The 17,652-nt window shown below is 43.5% G+C and overlaps 1 protein-coding gene across 2 annotated transcripts in view; it reads right to left on the bottom strand.

The window, feature by feature from the left end:
• PCDH10 (protocadherin 10) overlaps nt 1-17,652 on the bottom strand; it is a 203,919-nt gene that overhangs the window by 30,119 nt on the left and 156,148 nt on the right. The window lies entirely within an intron of this gene.

The raw sequence follows: 17,652 nt of genomic DNA on the forward strand, positions 1-17,652 counted from the left end.
CCTCGAAAAACAGCCAGCCTACATCCTATCAGCTTCACCAGGAAATGGACCTCCCAACACACACTGAGGACTCTGGAAGGACCTTGCAGGCTTTTGTTCTTGAGATCCCTTTCTTCACTCTAAATGAATGGACCCTCATGTCTGGAGAGCTGCACAGAGCCTGCTCTACCAGGATTTTAGTGCCACACTTCTTGGAAGTGTGACTTTCTGGTCCCCTGAAAGGACCTGTAGAAAAGCAGTACCACGGAGGAATTGTCACCATCCACCGTCGCCCTGTATTCCTCCTCCAAGAGGTCAACAAGAGAGAAGGACCTAGCAAGGGAGGATGCCAAAGACCTTTAGTCTCACCCATCATTTCCAGATGCTACTGACAGACCATTTTCCTCCAGTGCCACCAGCCTCACTCTTTGTCACGGACTATGGCTTAAACAGGCCAGGGGTCCCTACAACCCTATGTGCCTAATATAGAAGGAAGGACTTGTAGAGCAGCAGCACAGATACTGGGAAAAAATATCACACAAATTTTATTTATTTGTTACATTTTTATCCCACATTTTCCCACCTATTTGTAGGCTCGATCTGGCTTACATAGTACCGGAGAGGCCTTTGCAGGCTCCGGTGTGAACAAATACAGGGTGATGTTATGGTAAGATCAAGTTCATGTGGCACAGCCACCAGGGCCGGTCTTAGCAAGTGCGGGGCCCTATGCAGACCAATTTGGTGAGGCCCCATCCTAGCCCCGTCCCCACTGTAGTCCCGCCCCCATCCTAGCCCCGCCCCTACCCTAGCTCCACCCCATTGATAAGATTATTCCATTTTTAGAACATTTTTTATTTATGAAATTTCAAATAAAGACAAATGAAGCTAAACTTGTACAAAAAAACTGATTGAAATAATAAGCACAATGCTATCATGAAACCTCCCCTCCCCAGAAATTATTCAGTTCAAGTCCACTACAATTAGTAGTTCCAATTCTCATAACAAAGGAGAATAAAGGAAAAATATTAAGAAAAGATTCAGTACTTTCAAATTCCCCTATTACTCTGTAACCCATATATGCAATAAAATAAAAATGAAATGAAAAGATATACAATAAAATAAAGTGATGTGTGAAATATAATGTACAATATAAAAACATATAGACCACCAAGGTATTAAAATTGTTTTAAAATATATACCACACCTCTCTGACTCAAGAAGACTCCGACTCTGTCTGTCATCCATAATTGTCTGACAACACACAGAAAAAAAATAAGTAAAAACAAATTGTCACAATTAATACCTTATACACCAATATACCAGCCATATGGAAAATGCAGACCGTCAACAATATGAAGCTAGCAAGGGATCATAATAAGGGATCACAATTCTCATGTAGAGCCACAAAACACCCTTTTAGAGGTAGTGTGTCATGATTTAGGTTCTACACCCTTTCTGGTGTTTGGTGCCACCTTAGTAAGGCCAACACACAATCTCTCCACTGCAAAACACTATACACAAACTTGTGCAAAAACTCACTCATAACCTTAACAAACCATAAACAGCACTAATTCCAAGGACAGAACGAGCTACAACCTTATGCGTGGCGTGGAAAGGCAACTGTAATTACACCTGGCTCTAAAACACCAGTGCACAACCTAGTGAAAAAAAACAAACAAAAAGGGATTCAAACTATACGCTAGCAGAATACTGCACCTTCCTTGATCACACCTGAAAAACACATGAAGGCAAAATACTGAACTGGAAAGTTACCTCAAGAAGTCAGACTCAGCATACAGCAATACTACAAAAATTGAAACGTACATGAAAAATATCACAGATGCACATTTCCAAAAACTGACATATTCCAATTAATAAATCCTGAATAAAATAGTTTTTTCTACCTTTGTTGTCTGGTGACTTTGCATTTCTGATCATGCTGGCTCAGTATCCGATTGTGCTGCTATCTGTCCTCTTAACTCCGTTTCCAGGGCTTCCTTTCCATTTATTTCTTTACTTTCCGCCTTTCTTCTTCATTTCTTGCCCTACATCCGTAAGTAAAAGCTGGGTCCTCCGCAGACTTGACTGTCCAGTGGATCCAGCTTCTGCCTATTTTCTATATCCATGTGCACTTTTTCTCCTCTCTTCCTTTTCCCTCACCTCATCTCCTTCCTCACTCTTCCCTCGCCTCCATCCATGTCCAGCATTTCTTCTCTCTCCTCCATCCACCCATGTCCAGCGACCCTCCTGTCCCCCCTGCCATCCATGTCCAGCAACCCCCCCGTCCCCTCTGTCCTTCCCTGCCATCCACCTATGTCCAGAAACCCCCCTCCCATGCCATCTACCCATGTCCAGAAACCCCCCTCCACTGCCATCCACCCATGTCCAGAAACCCCCCTCTCCTGCCATCCACCCATGTCCAGCGACCCTCCTGTGCCCCCTGCCCTCCACCTATGTCCAGAAACCCCCTCCCCTGCCATCCACCCATGTCCAGCGACCCTCCTGTGCCACCTGCCCTCCCCTGCCATCCACCTATGTCCAGAAACCCCCTCCCCTGCCATCCACCCATGTCCAGTGACCCTCCTGTGCCCCCTGCCCTCCCCTGCCATCCACCTATGTCCAGAAACCCCCCTCCCCTGCTATCTCCCCATGTCTAGCGACCCTCCTGTGCCCCATGCCCTCCCCTGCCCTCCACCCATGTCCAGTGACGCGACTCTCCTCATTCCCCTGCTCCCCCTCCCTCCAGCCACCTGAGCCCCCCTCCCCGACCAGCCAAACGACCCTCTTCTACCACCCGACCTGCCGGCACCTCACCTGACCCAGCATTTTAAAAAATCTACAAGCAGCAGTGCTCGTGTCTGTAAAAGAAGAAAAATCGCTTCGTCCATTGGCCGGCCTTCCCTCATGTCCCGCCCTCTGATTTAACTTCCGCAAGGGCGGGACATGAGGGAAGGCCGGCCAATGGACGAAGCGATTTTTCTTCTTTACAGACGCGAGGCACCAGTCATAACAGTCATGGTCTAAAAATCTCTTATAAACTGCTCCTCTTTGGCAACTCTTTGATGGAGAAGACATATAGTTAACTCTCAAATTGAAAAAGGAAAGGAGAGCAACATCATTTTCCTTTTTCACAAAAATAAAACAATCATTCTCCTATTAACACCATGGGAGATGGAGGGGATGGATCAAGTGGGCTCATTATGCTGCATAAGCCCTATGAAATAGCACGGCAGCAACAGAAAGAGGTGACGAGAGATGGGTGATGTTTAGAAGGGTACAAGGGGTATACTACCTCCAAACTATATTTGTTTCTTGCTTTGGTGTCCCTCTTGACTCAGCAACTGAGTCCCGACTTTCTTTCTTGCTCCTGGTACTGATCTGCCGATCAACTCCTAACTCAGCTCAGGACTAGTTTTTGGACTGTGTGGTCTAAGTGGCTGTGCAGGGCACCCACATGAGGGTAATTCTATAATAGGGTACCTAACACAAGAGGGTAAGTAGCCACCTATTTCAAGTCTAATCTATAAAGAAAAGAAGTTGCCTACTTCTTTACAGAGTACTAATGCAAGTGGCAGAAAATATGCCTTCATTTAAAGTGCAGTCACTACCACCAACCTATGGCTGATATAAATGCTCTCACCTAGATGTTAGGAGTGGCCTAGTGGTTAGGGTGGTGGACTTGGGTCCTGAGGAACTGAGTTCGATTCCCACTTCAGGCACAGGCAGCTCCTTGTGGCTCTGGGCAAGTCACTTAACCCTCCATTGCCCCATGTAAGCCGCATTGAGCCTGCCATGAGTGGGAAAGCGCAGGGTACAAATGTAACAAAAATAAAATAGATACTATTGGAGATTCTACATGGAATGTTGCTATTCCACTAGCATCATTCCATGTAGAAGGCTGCGCAGGGCTTCTGTTTCTGTGAGTCTGACGTCCTGCACGTATGTTCAGGACGTCAGACTCACAGAAGCAGAAGCCTGTGCGGCTACATTGGTGATCTGCAAGGGCTGACTTCTACATGGAATGTTGGAATAGCAACATTCCATGTAGAATCTCAAATAGTAGCAACAGTGGAGGAGTGATCTAGTGGTTAGGGTGGTGGACTCTGGTCCTGAGGAACTGAGTTCAATTCCCGGCACAGGCAGCTCCTTGTGACTCTGGGCAAGTCACTTAACCCTCCATTGCCTGCCACATTGAGCCTGCCATGAGTGGGAAAGCGTGGGGTACAAATGTAACAAAAAAGAGGCAATTGTGATTTTATTATTCAGCTAGAATAATGATATCAGACCTAAAGAGTGAGAATACAGAGAAATAACAATGACGAGAGGCTTCCAAACACCGAGAAAGAAAAATGCACTACGGGATGTGCCCCTTACACATGCCCCTTTGGCGCAACACCTCAGAGATGGGCTGGTTACTATGGCCGACTCCTGCTGAAATCAGCAACTGCTCCCGCTATGGAAGCAGGAGTGACAGGAAACGACTGTGAGTTCAGTCAGCGAACTGCAGCAATTTTAAAGCCCTAGAGAGGGTACAGGGAAAGGGAAATGGGACTTGATATACTGCCTTTCTGTGGTTTTGTTTTGCAACTACATTCGAAGCGGTTTACATAGAGGGGCATAATCGAACGAAAACGTCTATCTCCATGGGCGTTTATCTCCGAGAACGGGTCCGTGAAGGGGCGGACCGAACCGTATTTTCAAAAAAAAATAGACGTCCATGTTTTATTCGACAATTTGTGAGCTGGGTGTTTTTGCTTTTCAGCGATAATGGAAAATGAAAGCGCCCGGCTCAAAAACGAATAAATCCAAGGCATTTGTTCGTGGGAGGGGCCAGGATTCGTAGTGCACTGGTCCCCCTCACATGCCAGGACACCAACCGGGCACCCTAGGGGGCACTTTTACAAAAACAAAAAAAAAGAGCTCCCAGGTGCATAGCACCCTTCCCTTGTGTGTTGAGCCCCCCAAATCCCCCTCAAAACCCACTGCCCACAACACTACACCATTACTATAGCCCTAAGGGGTGAAGGGGGGCACCTACATGTGGGTACAGTGGGTTTGGGGGGTTGGACGACTAAGCATTAAGCAGCACAATTGTAACAGGTAGGGGGGGGGGTGGGCCTGGGTCCACCTGCCTGAAGTCCACTGCACCCCCTAACAACTGCTCCAGGGACCTGCATACTGCTGCCAGGGAGGTGGGTATGACATTTGAGGGTGAAAATAAAAAGTTGTGAAACATCATTTTTTGTGGTGGGAGGGGGTTAGTGACCACTGGGAGAGTCAGGGGAGGTCATCCTCGACTCCCTCTGGTGGTAATCTGGTCATTTAGGGCACTTTTTGGGGCCTTATTCGTGAAAAAACAGAGTCCAGGAAAAGTGCCCTAAATTCTAGCTACAAACCCATACTTTTTTTCCATTATCGACGAAAGGCGCCCATCTCTGTTTGGGTGATAACCATGCCCCAGTCCCGCCTTCACCACGCCTCCGACACGCCCCCGTCAACTTTGTACGCTTCCGCGATGGAGTGCAGTTGAAAACGTCCAAGTTTGGCTTTCGATTATACCGTGTTATTCATTTTTGTGAGATAAACGTCCATCTCCCGATTTAGGTCGGAACTTGGGTGTTTTTCTCGTTCGATTATAAGCAGGATAGTATATTCAGGTACTTATTTGTACCAGGGGCAATGGAGGGTTAAGTGACTTGCCCAGAGTCACAAGGCGCTGCAGTGCGAATCGAACTCAGTTCCCCAGGATCAAAGTCCACTGCACTAACCACTAGGCTACTCCTCCACAATATCCAAATTGCTGAGTTCAAATTTCACAGCACAGGAAGGATTCCGATACCTCAGAGGTGGGCTGGTTACTAAGGCCACCTCCTGCTGACGTCAGCAACTGCTCCCGCTATGGAAGCAGGAGTGACAGGAAACAGCTGTGAGTTCAGTCAGCGAAACTGCAGCAATTTTAAAGCACTAGAGAGTGTGCAGGGAAGAAGTGAATCCAAATTGCTCAGTAACCAAAGTTTGAACAATAATAATCCTATTGCTTACTCATAAGTAGCCTTGAGTCTTTTATATCTGCAAATTGGCTTTAGCTGGTAATTTGGGGTGAGGGCGAAAAAGACCCTAAATAAAACATTAGAGACTCAGCCCCAGAGAACATGTGTAGCTGTGGTACTGTATTCCCATAAACAATTGATTGTACATATATTTGGAGAATAATAAAATAAACATATTTGATTGCTTGTATATTCTTTGGAGTCTCTTGAATATTCTTTGGCCGCCTTCAAATCCGGGCTAAAGGCCTACCTGTTTGATACTGCTTTTGACTCCAAACTTGTCACTTGCTCGTAACCTTTATCTTGTCTTCCTCTCTTCAATAGTCCCCTTCCCTATGTGTCCTTCTGTCTGTCTTACCCTTATCCTTATTGTTCCTGTCTGTCTCTCCTGATTTAGAATGTAAGCTCTTTTGAGCAGGGACTATCTTTTCTTCATGCTGAATTGTGAAGCGCTGCGTACGACTGGTAGCGCTATAGAAATGATTTATAGTAGTAGTAGAAGCCTGCCCTTGCAGATCAGCAACGCGGCCGCGCAGGCTTCTGTTTCTGTGAGTCTGACGTCCTGCAGGACGTCAGACTCACAGAAACAGAAGCCTGCGCGGCCGCGTTGCTGATCTGCAAGGGCAGGCTTCTACATGGAATGTTGCTAGTGGAATAGCAAACGAATAAACAATATCAATGTCTCTGGTAACATTCAACTTCTTATAAACACAAACCAGGACTCTAAAGCCACCTGCTTCGAGTAAGTGCTATCACAAACAGTTATTTCACCTGTGTAATGTAGTAATATTTTTGTATATAGAGTACCCTCAGATAAAACCACCGTAACTGCAGTCAATGATGCTGCTAAAACGTGGTATAGCACTTCTTTCATTAGGTAACTCTAATTATGTTTTTGGGGGAGAGCAACCTCTGCTCACATTTTTTTATGCATCCCAAACACCACAGTGCTATAAAATCACTTATTCTTCTTTAAAAAATACATACACTAAGTGAAAAAAACTGTGCACTTATCTCGTAAGTTCTTGCCTCCCTGGCAGAACTGTGTTGCCTTGCTGAAACATTTAGCAATAGCCTTCCCCTGGAACCGCCCGACTCCGCGGGGTTTCAATCACTTTCCTCAGGGACAAAGGGTTAAGGCTGCATAAATCGCTTCTTCCTCTCTTTTTTTGTCTCAAGCAATCCACAAAACAAGGCAAAACCTGCTTTTTCTTTGTGGCTTATAAAGCATCCGCATCCATGAAAGGTCGGAAATGACGTCATTTTTTCAACTAGCTTTATGCAAACAATTCCAAGACTGACAGAAAGACGAATGGTTTACAGTCCTATAAGAGCCTTCCAAATCAAATAATAGTGTTCCATTCTACATTTTCATTGAGCCCCAAAGGGCTCATTGTTTTTAAAGTAAAGATCCACCACTGCTCCCGTCTGGCTAATGCCATAGTCCGGTCCATATTGTTCATCCAAACAGGAATGTGGTCAATAATAAACCACCGTAAATCTGCAAATGTATGTTTAAATTGTTCACAATGTGGAACTATAGGAGCTGTCATAGTTTTTGTGGATAATCTACTTTTATGTTCTATCAATCTTACCCTCATATGTCTGATAGTACGCCCTACATAAAACAAATGGCAGGGGCACTCAATGATGTATATTACAAAAGATGTAGTGCATGTCGTGTTATGTCTCAGTTGAAATGTTCTTGACGTTTGTCGGTGAGTCCACTGTGTCATAGAATAAGTCTGGCTACAAAATTGGCAAGAACCACAAGGTTGATGTGTACCACCCTCCGTATCCAAATTGTTATGTCTAATGGAGGTATGCACTAGTCGATCTCTGAGGTTTTTCCCTCGCGTATAAGCGATACATGGCTGTTCCGAAAAAATATTGTGGAAGGTTAACACCTGCCAGTGTCTGTTGATGATTTGAGCAATTTGAGGAGCCATAGTAGAAAAGCCCAACACGCATACCATCCTGTTTAAAGGTTCCTTGGGCTTGTCACAAAGCAATAGCGATCTCTGAGCAAACCACGCTCGTTTGTATGCTTGTCTAATACAGTTCTCAGGGTATCCACGAGTTCGTAGTTTATCCATTAATAACACGGCTTGATGTTTAAAAGATATATCTGTAGTACATATTCTCCGTAATCGTAAGAACTGGCCTACTGGTAAAGACCATTTCAACCTATGGGGATGATGACTATTAAACTGCAATAAAGTATTTCTATCCGTGGGCTTATGGTAAACTGTGGTGTATAAGCTGCCATTGCCCTTAATTATTTCTGTATCCAAAAATATAGCATGTTGTCTGTGTTTATTCATAGTAAATTTCAAATGGGCATCTTTACTGTTCAACCAATCAAAAAACTGATCTAAATGGCTCTCAGACGATGACCAAATAAAGAAAATATCATCTATGAATCTACCCCAATACAGGATATGGGTGATCCACTGAGAATCATATAAGTTCGTTTGCTCGAAATCGCTGACATATAAGTTGGCAATGCTGGGGGCTGATGCTGTGCCCATAGCTACTCCGGTGATTTGCAGAAAGAATGCTGACTCAAATTCAAAATAATTAGATTTTAAAACGAGAGTCGCCAAGGAATGTAAAAAAGAGGAAGGTATACGTTCAGTAGTCGGGCGCCTAGCAATCGTATTCTTTACAATGTTAAGGGCAAGATCCTGAGGGATATTCGAATACAACGATTCGATATCCAGAGTGACTAAAAATGTATCCTCCGGAATGTCCTTTATCTCAGATAGCTGACGCAAAAAATGGGCAGTGTCTCGAATATAAGACCTAGCCAAAATAACATAAGGTTGTAAAAAATAGTCCAAAAACTTGGACAGAGGTTCCAGAATAGTGCCACAGAGGGATACAATGGGTCGTCCAGGAGGTTTTGAAAGATCCTTGTGAATCTTAGGGACCGTATAAAATACTGGATTCCTAGGATTAATGACTTTCAAGAAACGTGATTCTGCTTTAGTGAGAAAGCCATTTTGTGTAGCTTGATCTACAATGTCAACAATTCTTGTAAATAACGTTGGACCCGGGTCCTGTAGTAATCGTTGGTAATATCTAACATCAAGGAGTTGTCGATGAACTTCCTCCAAGTATGTCTCCTTATCCTGGATCACTACCGACCCGCCCTTATCTGCTGGGCGGATGATGATCTTAGGATCCCTGGATAAAACTTCTAACTCTTTCCGTTCCACTCTTGTCAAATTATCATACCGTCGTCTACATTGTCCATAAGCGTGTTCTGTTGTTTCTAATTTTTCCACATCTCTAAGGACTAAAGCTTTAAACATCGCTATGTGAGTGTCCATCGGACCCGGAGGAATCCAGCGTGATTTAGGTCGAAATAAAGACTCATCATTTTGCAATGAATTTTGCTGAGAAAAAAATAATTTGACCTGTAAATTCCTAAAAATCCTAGCCAAATCGATCCTAGTCGAAAAGGCATTATGCGATGTAGTGGGAACAAACGAGAGCCCTCTTTCCAACACTTGCATTTGTATAGGAGTGAGGGGTCTCTGGGAAATATTAATTACGTTTGATTCCTGGAATGGCTGGATCGTGTAACTGGGCCCTGTGTCCCTAAAAAAACTGGAACAGATGGTATCGTCGATGTTGTCATATTGGATTGCATCATTTGCAACGAACCCTGAGGGATATTAACATTACTATGGGCCCCAACATCTTGATATTGTTGATGCTGATAACCCATATTCGATGTCATGACTCCTGGAAGAGAAGTTATAGGTGTAGGACCTTGAAAATGTGGTTGAAACATAGGTTGTTGTGTGTAGTATTGTTGCTGATTTTGATTTTGAAAACCCGGGCGTCGATTACCTCGTTGGCGTGAGCGTTTCCCTCTGCCGCCTCTACCTCGTCTGCGGTCACGGGATCGTCTCCCGCTATCGGAACTATCTTCCGAACTTGAGAAGGCTTCTGGAACCCCTCCAGGTTCATGATATTGGTCGTAATTGTTTGTTACTCCAAGCCAATTATATATGGGGCCAGCAGCATAGTCAGACTGGTCCCGCTGGAGTTTTTTTAATCTTGTTCTGTTTTAAGGTGCCATAATATTGATCTAATGCTGACAATTCAAAACTAAGTTGTTCCTCCGGTTTAAATGGAACTTCTGGTGTTTGAGATACAACTTGTAATTGAGAAATAATTCCTTCTGTATTAACCTGAAGTTCCTTAATTGTTTCTTGCGCTGTTTCAATCACTAACAACATCAGGTCCCTCGAGCACCGATTTAAAATGGCTGCCCATTTTTCCAAAAAAGGTATTTTGTCTCGAAAGATTTTAGGTTCTTTTTGTATTCGTAATCCTCTGGGTATTATGTGTTGTTTGACATATTCAATAAGCTGTTGTTCATGCAACTCCAATCTGACCATATTACGTCTATTCTGCATGTAAGCATTTTTTAAAGCCAAAAAATTTGTGTCCCCACAACTGGGAGTATGATGTCCTAATAATGATGTTTTCTGTAAAACTGACGTCACATATTCATCCGTGTATCCAAACATGGCTTGCCAATTAGATGCCATAATGATGTAATGATATATAAAGTCCTCCAACAGAAAACGAATAAACAATATCAATGTCTCTGGTAACATTCAACTTCTTATAAACACAAACCAGGACTCTAAAGCCACCTGCTTCGAGTAAGTGCTATCACAAACAGTTATTTCACCTGTGTAATGTAGTAATATTTTTGTATATAGAGTACCCTCAGATAAAACCACCGTAACTGTAGTCAATGATGCTGCTAAAACGTGGTATAGCACTTCTTTCATTAGGTAACTCTAATTATGTTTTTGGGGGAGAGCAACCTCTGCTCACCGACAAACGTCAAGAACATTTCAACTGAGACATAACACGACATGCACTACATCTTTTGTAATATACATCATTGAGTGCCCCTGCCATTTGTTTTATGTAGGGCGTACTATCAGACATATGAGGGTAAGATTGATAGAACATAAAAGTAGATTATCCACAAAAACTATGACAGCTCCTATAGTTCCACATTGTGAACAATTTAAACATACATTTGCAGATTTACGGTGGTTTATTATTGACCACATTCCTGTTTGGATGAACAATATGGACCGGACTATGGCATTAGCCAGACGGGAGCAGTGGTGGATCTTTACTTTAAAAACAATGAGCCCTTTGGGGCTCAATGAAAATGTAGAATGGAACACTATTATTTGATTTGGAAGGCTCTTATAGGACTGTAAACCATTCGTCTTTCGGTCAGTCTTGGAATTGTTTGCATAAAGCTAGTTGAAAAAATGACGTCATTTCCGACCTTTCATGGATGCGGATGCTTTATAAGCCACAAAGAAAAAGCAGGTTTTGCCTTGTTTTGTGGATTGCTTGAGACAAAAAAAGAGAGGAAGAAGCGATTTATGCAGCCTTAACCCTTTGTCCCTGAGGAAAGTGATTGAAACCCCGCGGAGTCGGGCGGTTCCAGGGGAAGGCTATTGCTAAATGTTTCAGCAAGGCAACACAGTTCTGCCAGGGAGGCAAGAACTTACGAGATAAGTGCACAGTTTTTTTCACTTAGTGATTGTATTTTTTAAAGAAGAATAAGTGATTTTATAGCACTGTGGTGTTTGGGATGCATAAAAAAATGTGAGCAGAGGTTGCTCTCCCCCAAAAACATAATTAGAGTTACCTAATGAAAGAAGTGCTATACCACGTTTTAGCAGCATCATTGACTGCAGTTACGGTGGTTTTATCTGAGGGTACTCTATATACAAAAATATTACTACATTACACAGGTGAAATAACTGTTTGTGATAGCACTTACTCGAAGCTAGTGGAATAGCAACATTAACATTCCATGTAGAATCTCAAATAGTAGCAACAGAATCTCCAATAGTAGCAACATTCCATTTAGAATCATTGCTATGTGTCCTTCTGTCTGTCCTACCCTTATCCTTATTGGTCCTGTCTGTCTGTCCTGATTTAGATTGTAAGCTCTTTTGAGCAGGGACGGTCTTTCTTCATGCTGAATTGTGAAGCGCTGCGTACGACTGGTAGCGCTATAGAAATGATTTATAGTAGTAGTAGAAGCCTGCCCTTGCAGATCAGCAACGCGGCTGCGCAGGCTTCTGTTTCTGTGAGTCTGACGTCCTGCAGGACGTCAGACTCACAGAAACAGAAGCCTGCGCGGCCGCGTTGCTGATCTGCAAGGGCAGGCTTCTACATGGAATGTTGCTAGTGGAATAGCAACATTAACATTCCATGTCGAATCTCCAATAGTAGCAACATTCCATTTAGAATAATTCCTATGTGTCCTTCTACCCTTATCCTTATTGGTCCTGTCTGTCTGTCCTGATTTAGATTGTAAGCTCTTTTGAGTAGGGACTGTCTTTTCTTCATGCTCAATTGCGAAGCGCTGCGTACGACTGGTAGCGCTATAGAAATGATTTATAGTAGTAGTAGTAGTCTCAGATATAGCAGTACTTTTGTATAGCAATGTTCTGTACTCCCAGTCAGATATCACTGATCTGCTAATTGTACAAATACTTGATAAGAACTAAGGTATCTAATTAATTTCCTAACTGATGCAGCCTTGGGTGATTTATTTCCTCCTAAGTATTGGTGGATGAACCTTGCTCAAAGCCCATCTCTTCAATGTCACCTTCGGCACCTAACCATTTCACCTCTATCCAGGAAATCTGGACTGCCCCAATTTGACTGTCTGCACATGTTGTCCATTAGATTGTAAGCTCCTTTGAGCAGGGACTGTCCTTCTTTGTTAAACTGTACAGCGCTGCGTAACCCTAGTAGCGCTTTAGAAATGTTAAGTAGTAGTAGTATATTGGGAGGGGTAAATTCACCCTAAAAAATACAGGGGGCAAAAGGGATAAGGGGACAAAGAACTTTTAGTAGGGGAACCCATAATTTTTATAGGGTACTTACATGACAGCAGTAGGCAGGAGGAGAGAAGTACCTGGACTGAATGCATTGCTGCAAGTGCACTGCAGTCAGGATACCACCAGTTAGCTCAATAGCACAACTCCACTAGTAAGCTTGTTTTCCCATGTGGAACCAGAGCAAGCAGCAAGTTGCTGATAACAGCCTCTGATTGGTGGTAACCTACCACATGACTGCCATGATAAGTCCGAACACCTGATGTTCCTTCTCTCCCACCCTCCCATAGTTCTCCATTTCTTTTGCAAGTGCTCTAGCCCCCTCCCCTGGTTTTGTTCACGCCGACATGTGATACTAGTGTATTTCTGTGCTAATCGAGACATAAAACTACATACATAATAGTGTAAAAACAAACGTATTACAAATACGTATCACGACAGAACTCTTCCATCAATATGCTTAGGAATAGGAGCACGTCCAGGCTGATACTTTCCGGCTAATTCCATTCAAATGGACCTGATAATAGCTTGCAAGAGCCCCACACATAAGTGCAGGTATTTTATAACTTGCATGCATGCTCAGAATGTAAACACAGACATAACCTTACAGAATAAGGTGGAAAACGATTTATTAATACCCATATTTCTGAACATCTCGGTTGTATCTACCAGTTGGTCATGGATGCCCTATTAGTGGAACACTGGCTTAAATCTAAACGTACGCTTGAGGAACTGAACTATTTAGTTTTAGAAGTAGTCTCCACCATGAAGGGGATGGGGAGTGATTGGGGAAAACTCCAACTTGTAACTGCCCCTGATCACATCCAGGACCCACTGGATGGAGGCGGCACTCTCTCACAACAACTATCGTGCAAAGAACAATGATGGATTTATATCTGTAAGACTGTCACTCCCCCATGGTTTGAACTTTTTGGTGGAATAAAAGGCATACCTTTCACTGGATGGCATCTGCTGTTATATGTTTGTGGGAACTGTCTGAGCTATGTATGGGGTTCAATTTTTTTTCCATTTTATCCTCGCAGAGATTTTGAAAATGACACATCTCCACTGTTATGGCAGGGGTCTCTCTGAAGCAGCGTCTACAAAACATGGTCCATGTCAGGGACCGTAAACAGTGAAGTGAAGTTGATTTTTATCTTTAAAGGATTCTTTATGTTAATTGCAGCTGTTAGGAGTGGACTTAGATTATTATATACACATTTGAGTACTTTTCAGTTTTTCACAAAATGCAATGATTAAAATTGAGACATATGGAGGCTCATATTCAAAGCATATAAACTTACAAAGTTACATAGGTTAGTATGGGGCTCATTTTTGAAACAGAAAAACGTCTAAAAAATGGCATAAAGCAGCATTTGGACAAATTTCTCACAAAAATATCGAAATCAGTATTTTCAAAACCTATTTTTCATATGTTTTTCTATGCTGTTCTTCTTCAGGGGCGTCCAAATTGCAAAGGGGTGTGTCAGAGGTGTATTAAGGGCAGGATTTTGGCATTCCTAAGACTTGTTTTTATAACGAATAAGGCACAAAAAGGTGCCCTAAATGACCAAATGACCACTTGAGGGAATCAGGGGTGACTCCTCAATAACCCCCCCCCCCCCCCAGTGGTCACTGACCCTCTCCCACCGCCCTAAAAATTATTATTATTATTATTTATTGCATTTGTATCCCACATTCCCCCACCTATTTGCAGGCTCAATGTGGCTTACATAGATTTGTTAACATTGTCATTGCAGGACATCAGATACAGTTAGTAGTGTGTAGCGATTCGGAAGGGAAGAAAGAAGAAGGGAGAGCGTGGTTAGGGTAGTTATAGAAGGTAGGCGTACATAATTGAGTGGATTGGTGAGGTGACTTAGTGAGGCTATAGGTTCTCATTGTAGGCCTTGTTGAAGAAGTGGTTAGGGTAGTTATAGAAGGTAGGCGTTCATAATTGAGTGGATTGGTGAGGTGACTTAGTGAGGCTATAGGTTCTCATTGTAGGCCTTGTTGAAGAAGTGGTTAGGGTAGTTATAGAAGGTAGGCGTTCATAATTGAGTGGATTGGTGAGGTGACTTAGTGAGGCTATAGGTTCTCATTGTAGGCCTTGTTGAAGAAGTGGTTAGGGTAGTTATAGAAGGTAGGCGTTCATAATTGAGTGGATTGGTGAGGTGACTTAGTGAGGCTATGGGTTCTCATTGTAGGCCTTGTTGAGGAAGAATGTCTTCAGAGATAACGTGAATAAAATATGACTTACAAGCTGTAATGACAGCCTCAGATGTTAAAGTCAGGCCTATTACACCAGCAGCTTCGCCAACAAGATTTTATAAAGGTCTTTTTCAAGACTATCCGACCCCAAGTTTTTTACAAGGATCACCAAGACTCCTGAGGCAGGCCTTCTGGCCGAAACACAGTTTTTCTTGTGTCGAGTCATTGAATAAAGTGGTTCTTTGGTATTTTATTTCCCGTTTTCCTGGAGTCATTGGTCCATTTCCCACTCTTTTTTTGTGCTGTTATTTTCACGTGGGAGTTTGTGTTCATCCACTTAGGTGGATTACTCTCTCCTATTACACCAGCATGCAGGTCCCTGGAGTAGTGTAGTGTCAGTGCAGTGCACTATGGAGTGGAGAACTCAGGTCCCTATCTCCCTCTGTCACATTTGTGGTGGAAACTGCGACCCATCCCAAAGTCACCAAAACACTACTGTGCCCACATATAGGTGTTCCTTCACCCATAAGGGCTATTGTAGTGGTGTACAGTGGGGGGGGGGGGGGGGGGGTAGTGGGTTTTGTATGGGTTTTGGAGGGCTCAGGGGATGATAAGGGAGCTAAGGTGAAATGTGTACCTGGGAGCATTTTTATGAAGTGCACAGAAGTGCCCTCTAGGGTGTCCCACTGCTCTCCTGGGATGTCTAGGGGACCAGTCTACTAAAAATGCTGGCTCCTCCTAAATCCCAATGGCATGACTCTCTACATTTTGCACTTATTATTTTTTTTAATGGACCAAAAAACAAAACATCCAAAGCATAAAACCTTGATCGAAACAGTATTAAAAAAAAAAAAAAAAAATAGACTTTTTCTTTAACAAAAATTACCTTCTTTCTTATTCGGATTTTGGGCATTTTGGGCTCTTTTTCTGAAGGGGGGGGGGGGGCTGAAAGTGATTGTGAAGAGGGAGATAGTGTGTCGCTTCAGCCGAAACCCAAACCCAAATTTTGGGCCTGTTTTGTTGGAAATCTAAAACTTGGTTGGCCTCTACTGTAATCTCAGTGAAGTCCAAGACATTGTAGCCACCTTAAAGGGAAGGGCCTGGGACTAGAAATGTAATTCCAGGACAGAGAACCTGAGGAATCTCTGGTGTGGCTCCCAGAAAGAAATCTGTAAATAGCCCTCCTCGTAATCCAGTTTTATCAGGAACATGGAGACAGGCACAACTGCAATAATGGACTTCAGTATCTTCATCCTGAAATGAGGAACTCAATGCCCAATTCATGGCCTTCAGATCCAAAATGGGTCAGAAGATACCCTCATTCTTCAGCATTACAAAATATATGGAATAACAATCTTTTCCATGCTCCTGAGGGGGCTAGGAACCACTGCTTCGAGGTCTAACAGATTCTAAAGAATGGTGGGCATGGTGTGCATCACTGTTCATTTGGCAGGAGAATGACAAAGGTACACTATAGAGTGGTTAGACAGTGAGTGGGAAAGTTCCAACTTATAACGGCCTTGATCACATCCGGGACCGACTGGTTAGAGGTGACATGGGTCCATTCCTCGAAAAACAGCCAGCCTACATCCTATCAGCTTCACCAGGAAATGGACCTCCCAACACACACTGAGGACTCTGGAAGGACCTTGCAGGCTTTTGTTCTTGAGATCCCTTTCTTCACTCTAAATGAATGGACCCTCATGTCTGGAGAGCTGCACAGAGCCTGCTCTACCAGGATTTTAGTGCCACACTTCTTGGAAGTGTGACTTTCTGGTCCCCTGAAAGGACCTGTAGAAAAGCAGTACCACGGAGGAATTGTCACCATCCACCGTCGCCCTGTATTCCTCCTCCAAGAGGTCAACAAGAGAGAAGGACCTAGCAAGGGAGGATGCCAAAGACCTTTAGTCTCACCCATCATTTCCAGATGCTACTGACAGACCATTTTCCTCCAGTGCCACCAGCCTCACTCTTTGTCACGGACTATGGCTTAAACAGGCCAGGGGTCCCTACAACCCTATGTGCCTAATATAGAAGGAAGGACTTGTAGAGCAGCAGCACAGATACTGGGAAAAAATATCACACAAATTTTATTTATTTGTTACATTTTTATCCCACATTTTCCCACCTATTTGTAGGCTCGATCTGGCTTACATAGTACCGGAGAGGCCTTTGCAGGCTCCGGTGTGAACAAATACAGGGTGATGTTATGGTAAGATCAAGTTCATGTGGCACAGCCACCAGGGCCGGTCTTAGCAAGTGCGGGGCCCTATGCAGACCAATTTGGTGAGGCCCCATCCTAGCCCCGCCCCCACTGTAGTCCCGCCCCCATCCTAGCCCCGCCCCTACCCTAGCTCCACCCCATTGATAAGATTATTCCATTTTTAGAACAGTTTTTATTTATGAAATTTCAAATAAAGACAAATGAAGCTAAACTTGTACAAAAAAACTGATTGAAATAATAAGCACAATGCTATCATGAAACCTCCCCTCCCCAGAAATTA

This window comes from Microcaecilia unicolor, chromosome 2 (assembly GCF_901765095.1).
Source record: "Microcaecilia unicolor chromosome 2, aMicUni1.1, whole genome shotgun sequence".
Classification (NCBI taxonomy): domain Eukaryota; kingdom Metazoa; phylum Chordata; class Amphibia; order Gymnophiona; family Siphonopidae; genus Microcaecilia; species Microcaecilia unicolor.